The 9,641-nt window shown below is 40.3% G+C and overlaps 1 pseudogene; it reads right to left on the minus strand.

The window, feature by feature from the left end:
- Positions 1 to 469: 469 nt before the first annotated feature.
- On the minus strand, positions 470 to 8,075 carry LOC134287616 (eukaryotic translation elongation factor 2-like; annotated as a pseudogene).
- Positions 8,076 to 9,641: the final 1,566 nt, after the last annotated feature.

Consider the following 9,641-nt stretch of genomic DNA (forward strand, 5'->3'; position numbering starts at 1 on the left):
TAAACGATATTTCCTTCATTCTCAAGAAATTAAAAGTGTTAATTTATGCCGACGACATGAAGCTCTTTTTGGAAATAAGAAATGATGAAGACATCAATGTATTCCGCAATGAAATAGACATATTCTACACATGGTGCAACAAAAGCCTATTAGAACTGAATGTTAAAAAATGCAATCTAATATCATTTAGCAGAAAAAGAACAACACCGAATGTCTCTATCGCATTAGGAAATAAGAATGTGGAAAAATGTGAAAGGGTTAGGGATTTAGGAGTAATCTTAGACTCTAAACTTACATTCGTTGACCACTACAACACAATCATTCACAGGGCTAATAATATGCTAGGGTTCATTAAGCGCTTCTGCTATAACTTTCATGACCCATATACAATTAAAACACTTTATATTGCCTATGTTAGATCTATTTTAGAATACTGCAGCACTGTATGGTCTCCTTTTTCAACCACGCACGAAGAAAGATTAGAATCAGTGCAAAAACAATTTCTACTGTTTGCTCTTCGTAAATTAGGCTGGACATCATTTCCACTTCCGTCTTACAAAGCACGCTGCATGCTTATTGACATACAAACTCTGCAAGAGCGGCGTGAAATCGCAATGATTTCATTCGTAAACGATATCGTTTCGCATCGTATAGACTCGCCTGAAATCTTATCAAAACTAAATTTTTATATACCCTCTCGGCAATTAAGAAATCGGAATACTTTCGCAAGTAACCACCACCGAACAAACTACGCCAAATTTGGGCCTATAAATCGCATGATGGTTGCTTATAATAAACATTGCGAAACGATTGACTTTACCATGTCCAGGCAAAATTTAAAAACATATTTTCGTACCATTAGAAATAGGAACACTTAAAAAAAAAACAAAACACTACATAATTTAATTCATTTTTTTTATATATTTTTCAATGTATTTCATAATTATAATATTAAGAAATAAGAAAAAAAATATGTATATGTATAATGTACTAGTCTACGTCGGTTGACGAAATGAAATGAAATAAATAAATTTCAGAATCTTTCTCATTACCTGGAAAACATTCAAGCACCAGAACATGGTGGCCATGCGAAGGATTTGTTGTTTGACGAAAACTTTCTTCCAGTAGTGGGATGGGAAATAAACGCAAACTCCATGTAGTCTTAAACGACTGACGTCGGTAATCGAACGGCCTCGAATTTGTTTTGGTTCCAACAAATCTGCGATTATTCAGAAGAAAAGTGCACCACTTTCAGTTTTGGAATGCATATAATATGTAATTCTCATCTCTCATACCTGTTCTTCAACGTAAGTGTACCAAATTCCAATTTTGAATTTAACCTCGATATTGAACAGGTCCCCTATTAGACCACGCGTCGCCTCTGTATCAAAGCGATATCACTTTGTTATCCGCCTTTGCTCGGGAAATGTTTTGCAGCAGCATGGTTGTTGCGCTATTTATTTCGCGGAAAAGCTTGTATGCTCAATTTAGGATGATCGCAAGTATTTTTAGGTACACTCGCTCCATTAGGCCACACTCATTTATATGCATATGAACATGCAAGGAAACTGGAAAAACAACCTATTCGTTGCTTGCTACATTTGATAGAGGCGTTAACGTGGTTTGCTAATTCAGTTTCCTAATTTTCTTTTTCGTGACTCGACGTTTGCTTTGGAATATGGTTTAAATTGAACTTAATATCAGGAGCACGGAAGCAAAAGCGTTGTTGGGATTCCGGGAAAGCTTCTGCATTTTTTCGCAATAGAAACTTCACCCAAAAGTATTTTTGGTCAATTTTGATTAAGGAAATATCCTATTCAATGACTGCAGAACCTGAAAAAACAACAATGCTTTACGGAGCTATGATTCGTAGTGAATGTAGTGCAAGATTTATTGTCCTAGTTTGAAATTACTGAAATCAATATCAATTCTTGAAACATTGCATGGAAAATGGTCTTAGTACACTTTTCCACATTAGGTGGATCGCCTAACTTTCCCAACCTCGGACATTAACATTTTGATGGAAACAACTATGAATTCCAAAGTTTAGCCGTCGATTTAAAAGCCTCCAACCAAATCAGTGACCTTGTGATGATTTTCAACGACAACGATTGATTCAACCGTATGCAGTAGTGGATGCTTGCCAACTGTACGAGTAGGTTGTAGTAAAAAGTAGCGCCAGAAACGCGTTTTCCTCTCTCCTCCACCGACGCACAAGCGTCTAACGCGGCCTTGGCAGCAACAACCACCAGCCAAGAGATAATAAGACGATGGATTATGATGCATAGACCACGAGATTTGTTTCGTTTTGCATCTGTGCTCTGAATTTTTTTCGAAGGGGATCGTTCAGTCAATTTCGTATTGCAGTAGTGGCAAGCTTCCACATTGTTGAGGTAGCGACTTAATGATCCACGCCGTCGAAACGGCTACTGCTGGATTGCTGCTGTTCCCTCCATTAGGCATACTATTACAGAGTGGTTAGCACGTCGTAGTAGGAGGTCGCTTGGGAGAGTCAATTAGGCATAGGTATTTTGGTTGTTGGTTTTTTGTCCAAAACTAGTTGTTTTTGCATCAAAACTAGTTGTTCAGCAATTTAACAGTAGCCGAACCTTTGTAATTATTTCTTTTTTTCGTATTTACCATTGCAGTGGAGCAGAAGCAGTGATTAAGTATGCCACCTAAGATTTTGAAATCTTCGAAAGACCACGTGGCAAGAGCTTAATGATTTTCCTGCTTTACATGGCCATCGAAACTCTTTTATATGATATGATCCTGCCCTGACATTTACTTCGTGTTTTTTTTTTACAAAACAGGAACTGGAATTCATCACTTCCCGTAGCCTAAGGAAACAAAATGGACTGGTTTCCGGATAAAAGTTCGTGTGGTAGCCAGGCTTTAGTTACTGGTAACAACTGTAGTGTTGTCTTCCGAAGCTCTTCGGTGAATTCGGCACCAACATTTCAAAAGGGCGTAACTGCATTTGGAAGTAATACCTTCTTTCAAAGCTGTAGGTCGTACTGCCTCCCTTACACTCAAACCACCGTGGTTGTCGGAAAGAGGAGAGTTTTTCCCATCTGGTACTTGTTGTGAAAAACATGGAAATCATAACACATGATCCACAGCTTTAAAAGAAGGTGATGATTCCAAAAGCAGTTACGCCCTTTTGAAATGTTGGTGTCGAATTTAGCTTATTCTGCTACAACAAATCATTCAGTAGATCATTCCCTTCTAGGTCTCTAGTCAGCCTAATGGTTGAGGCTATGGATCGCCTATCCGAAGATGGCGGGTTCGATTCCCGTTCCGGTCGGGAAAATTTTCTCGACTCCCTGGGCATAGTGTACCATTGTGCTTGCCTCACAATATACAAATTCATGCAATGGGCAGGCAAAGAAAGTCCTTCAATTTATAATTGTGGAAAAGCTCAAAAAACACAAAGTTAGAGAGGCAGACCAAGTTCCAGTGGGAACATAAGGTCACAGAGAAAAAGAAGCCGAAGAAGAAAATCATTCCCTTCCGATAAGATTCTGCAGTTGTCGGGGCCCGTGGCGTAGTGGTCCACACGTTCGCTTCATAAGCGGATGGTCATGGGTTCGATCCCAGCCCCGGCACTTGCAATTTTTTTTGTCAGTTGCTCTTCCCCCCCGAGAGCAGCTGACACCTGACCCTCTTCGGAGCATATGCTCTAACGGACCCGGAAACTTGGATATCGGCGAACCGCAACTCATAATGGACGACCCCCAATTGGACTGGAAAAGGAACAGCAGCCACACATCAGCATCATCGTGCTCATCATTCTACTGTGGACAGGGTAGAAAAGTGAAAGCAGCACAAGGCTCCAGTTCGATATAGTTGAATTAGAATAGTATACATTTAGGCGCTGTACAATGTGTAAGTGCAGCGTCCAATTAGAATCGCTCACGTAGTGCCCTAGTGGACAAAGGAGCTGTAAATTAGGTTAAGTGATTAAGAATAAAAAAAAAAAAAGATTCTGCAGTCATAGGTAATCCTTGCGAATCCTGATTGTTTGTCATATAAGCGAATGAGTTCGTAGCAAGTTATCAAGCCGGCTTCATCGGCGGCCGTTCGACAACGTACCAGATCTTCACAACGGACCAGATCTTGCCATCTTCCCACGTTCATCGACTTCAAGAATAATATTGTGTTTTTTAAGGCAACTATTTACAATTTATCCCAGTACTGCGCCAGATCTGGGAGACCTTCTTTCAGAACCTTACTGTAACATACAGTGTATCAAACAATTGTCCGTACAGCAAATTTTTTGTCAAAATATTTTTTCCATCAAATGTTTATAACTTTTTTATACGTCAATCAAAACTGCTGAAATTTTGACCAATCATGAATCATATACAGGGTGTTAGGTTCCTGAGTGCAAACTTTTTAAAGGGTGATAGGGGACCATGAATGGAGAAAAAAATTGTTCTACGCATATGGTCAAATCTCAACCGTTACGTAGTTATTGAACTTCCCATGTTTTTTACTCTTATTGCCTTAACTGGCAATAACTTGAAAATGGCCAAACTTTTCGAAGTTTTTTTACCCTTATTTGAAAGATTATTGAATTTTCCATCAAATGGCATCTTTGAATCGATTGGTTTAGTTAAATAACTAAGTTTTCTAGAGCAAAATAGCTAAAAATAGCGTATTTTTATTAGTTTTTGTCAATTATCTTTGAAACATGCGTAATAAATTAAAATTCTTTCTTCGACAAAGTTGTGGGCCCGGTTACACTCTACAATTCGTTCTTTGACACTAAACTACTAGCTCTTATCGTTTTCTTGCAATTTTGATTCAAATGTGCGGCACAATGCGCAAAAAAGTGCTTTCCATGACAGTTGCAAATTTATGATCTGAAATGCGATGTTAAAATCGAAATTGCAACAAAACGATAAGAGATAGAAGTTTGATGTCAAAGAACAAATTGTAGAGTGGAACAGGGGCCACAACTTTGCCTAAGAAAGAATTTTTAATTATTACGCATTTTTCAAAGATAATTGGCAAAAATAAATTAAAACACACTACTTTTGAGCTATTAGCTGTAGAAAACTTAGTTATTTAACTAAACCAATCGATTCAAAGATGCCATTTGATAGAAAATTCACTAATCTTTCGAATAAGGGTCAAAAAACTTTGATAAGTTTGACCATTTTCAAGTTTTTGCCAGTTAAGGCAATAAGAGTCAAAAACATGGGAAGTTCAATAACTACGTAACGGTTAAGATTTGACCATATGCGTAGAACAATTTTTTTCTCCATTTATGGTCCTCTATCACCCTTTAAAAAGTTTGCACTCAGGAACCTAACACCCTGTATTACTGCTCTATTGGTAAAATTTTGAGCGAGATCGAATAAGTTTTCTGAAAGTTATAGAACTTTTAGTAAAACTTATAAGATTTTTGAACACATTTTTAAAACATTATATCTCAATATGTAGTAGATGAAACTTTTTCAATCTTTTTTGTGTTACAGCTTAGACCTAAGGCTTTTATATGCAGCTTCATTTGAGGTTTTATATTCACTACAAAAAATATGAAAAATTTGCTTATGCAGTTGACGGTATTTAAAAAATCACCATATTTTGAACATATAATCTGCAAAACGTTTTCTACCAATAAAAGTGCATTAACTGAACGAAAAATGCATAGGACCTATTCTTCATATGTTGTAGTGAATATAAAACCTCAAACGAAGCTGCATATGAAAGCCTTAGGTATAAGCTCTAACACAAAAAAGATTGAAAAAGTTTCATCGACTACATATTGAGATATAATGTTTTAAAAATGTGTTCAAAAATCCTAAAAGTTTTACTAAAAGTTCTATAAATATCTGAAAATTTATTCGATCTCGCTCAAAATTTTACCAATGGAGCTGCAATAGGGGAAATTACCTATTCTCAGCCGTTTTGTTCTCTTCGTCTTTGGGGGTTTTTTGAAACCTATAGAACTCAGAGTTGGTCTCAAATCCTTCCCAACTAAGCTGAATTATATGGCCAAGTTTCAGGTAATTTGGCTGACAAAAACCCCCCATGACGAAGAGAACAAACCTGCCGATAATACCCATTGTCACCCTATATGGTTTATGATTGGTCAAAATTTCAGCGTTTCTGATTGACGTATATAAAAGTTATAAACATTTGAATGAAAAATTATTATGACCAAAAAATTGCTGTACGGACAATTGTTTGATACACTGTACGTCCTGGACGACGGCGTAAATCTTGGTTCCAGGCTCAGCTTGGCCTCCAGTAAGCAGTTCGCGCTGCGGGAGGGCCTGTCCTCCGGTGTTGGATCTCAGATCAGCGATGAAACCGAACGACTCGTTGACGGAAGACGATGGGGGTCTTGACGACGGATATGGGCGTACCGGTGACTTGGGCTTCTTCGAAGACGTGTCCACGGCGATGATTCAGCACACCAGGTCCGTGCACAGAAGTGGCGCCAAGGGAGGGTTTTTTCCCTATTTTGGCAAAAGGCGGAGGGGCGGCTAGTGTATCGAGCGTCGGTAATGGGGAAGGTTGAACACCCAACCGTAGCCCCCCCCCCCCCTTGTGCACGGGCTTGCAGCTCACCGTCGATCTCCGACGACGACTTCGGAACACTGAATTTCGCACAGGCACCACCACAATGGATAGCGTCAGCATGCAGGGTCACATCGTAGATGCAGTAACGGACAGCGCGCATGTTTTCCTCGGTCAGCCCAGCTTTCTTGGAGATTTCGACGGAGTCCTTGATTTGGTTCAGATACCTATTGCACGCACAACCTTGGTGCAGTTAACGAGCCAGTACCGTCCGTTTTGAATTACCAGCCTTTACGGGCTTCAGTGACATAGTATTTCTCAGCTAGATAACCAGCACGGGCGACATGGACAGATTTATCCGAAACGATTTCACGATAGGACAAGACGGGGTCGGACTTATTCAGTGGGAAACGTGATTGGTCTTCTTCCAGATCCTTCAAACAGATTTCCAGATGCAGGGCTCTTGGGTTCAACGGCCACACGCATGCCAGGCGAAAAGGAGAACTTCATGTCCTTCACCTTGTGGGCATCCTTCAAGGGGGAGATGATACCGGTGTCGGCCAGGAAATGATCAACACCGACGAGACCGCAAATGTTATCGTAAGGAACACCTTCGATGGCTTCGACATAACGCCCCATCATCGGAAAGGTGTATGCTGGATGGCCTTCTACTACAGATCTTATCTGGTAAACAGGTAACCAGGTACCACAGAAGGTTCTTGTCTTCGTGCTTAGGGGTAACCGTAAGGCAGCATACGACAGTATCGACCACACAGAGCTATGGAAAATTATCGACGAAAACGGCTTTCCTGGGAAGCTAACCAGGCTGATCGAAGCAACGTTAAACGGTGTGCAAAACTGTGTAAGGGCACCGGGTGAACTATCCAGTTTATTCGGATCTCGCCGGAGACTACAACAAGGTGACGGACTCTCATTCCTACCGCCAACATCATCGCTTTGCAAGATGTAAGGCGTCGAGCTGGGCACAACAGCCAGGGTGCGACTTTCACGAAATCCGGTCAATTTGTGTACTTTGCGGATGACATGGACATTAATGGCAGGTCATTTGCTACAATGGCAGAGCTGTATGCTCACCTGAAATGCGAAACAACAAATGTCGGACTGGTAGATAGACACGATAGGGAGATACCTTCGAGATAGTGTAGGAATTCGTCTACCTTGTATCCCTAATAACGGCTGATCACAATCTGCGTCGTGACGAAGGTTACACGCGCTTCCACCCAAATTAGTTTTTATACCATGTAAATTGAATATGTCCCTCGAATTCTGTTTCCGTCTAATCCTCGTCTATTTTGGGCACAATTCAATTCTCGTCTTACCTTTTACGTGACACTATGGTACATAGAATGGTAAAAAGTCATGATTCGACCGTAGGTGTTGATTTGAAAAGTCGGTTAAATTCTTCGTAATCCAAATCAAATCATGTATTCAAAGCATGATTGAGCAGGAAGTTTTGAATTTAGACTAACGACCATAATATTTCTTATAATATTTTGCCCACCAGATCATCATACGACATCACAGTGCAACGAAGAAATCTTTCTCTGTGAATAACCGATGTATCGTATGCAGAAAATCCAAACACACACACACACACACACACACACACACACACACACACACACACACACACACACACACACACACACACACACACACACACACACACACACACACACACACACACACACACACACACACACACACACACACACACACACACACACACACACACACACACACACACACACACACACACACACACACACACACACACACACACACACACACACACACACACACACACACACACACACACACACACACACACACACACACGCACACACACACACACATTTGCTTGCATCCTCCCTAGGTGAATACAACTGTAAACAAACATTTAACCGACGGGAAAAAGCACTGGTTTGATTAATTAAACAGCTTTTGCTGCATTCTGCAGCAGTGGATTCCAACATTAAAGTCCCACAGAGCTTTTGTAGGGTGCGAATCGAAGATTGGTTCAACAAGTGAATCTGGTGAAGTGAAAATTGAACAGTGATGCGGAACTATTCGGCTAGCTGCTGCTGCTGTATGCTCAGTCGAAAAACAGCATAATAATTCGACCTGTACCAATGACTCAATATCAATTAATAATCTTGAGAATGAGTCCATATTCCAAAATACCAAAGCTTGTTTACAATTCACAATTCATGAGAAAGGCGCGATAAAGCACCCATTCAGTGCAATCTATCAGCTCATATTTCGCACCACGTATCAACAACTTCCCAATGTTCAAACAAGATAGCACCCTATGTAGCAACGTATCGACAGAGTTTCAATTTTTAAAGAGCGCGATTTTCATTTCCTCAAGTGATACAGCCACTTAGCTCCATTTTGCCTCACCATTAGCCACTCAGCGATAAGTTTTAGGAAGTATGTTTGGCCATGTGCGGACAAGCGATGCGAGATTGAGTTTGGCATTACGTTCCAGTCTGGACAGCACCTATTTTGTGTTCCACGACTTTGCTGCAAAGCTAAGGAAGACCTCCGTCTGATGAGTACTTTAACAGTATTCATTTGAATAATTCAAAATTAGTTCTCTGATTCTGATACGTTCAATATTTCAAAAATTCACAAAGAGCGAAATTTTGTACAGGCGATTGGATCGACCAACACTGTAATTCATCATACTGCCTATTCTCAAGTGTAAGATCATCCAGCACATAACCTCTGCTTTCCTCCCTACTCACTGCACGTACCTTTCTCTGTACATAGTACACAGAACATCAATCCCAAACAGCAGTCCATCATCAACGATCGCAGAATGTCACGGTCATAAATGACCACCACCACCAGTAATTATCCATGACGAGGAATCCTACGGCTTGGGTTGCGTTTTCGAGCCTTTGCTAACCATCTATAAATACTTGACGCGGCAATTATTGGAAACATCTCAAACGAAGCGAATCCACAGCAAAGAGCAAAGAAGGGAGACTCATCATCAGAACGAAATCGCAACATCCGCGATTTCATTGTGTGTTCCTTATTATTTATGACTTGCAAGCAATTGTCTTGCGCCTGGTCAA

Source organism: Aedes albopictus, chromosome 2 (genome assembly GCF_035046485.1).
Source record: "Aedes albopictus strain Foshan chromosome 2, AalbF5, whole genome shotgun sequence".
Lineage (NCBI taxonomy): Eukaryota > Metazoa > Arthropoda > Insecta > Diptera > Culicidae > Aedes > Aedes albopictus.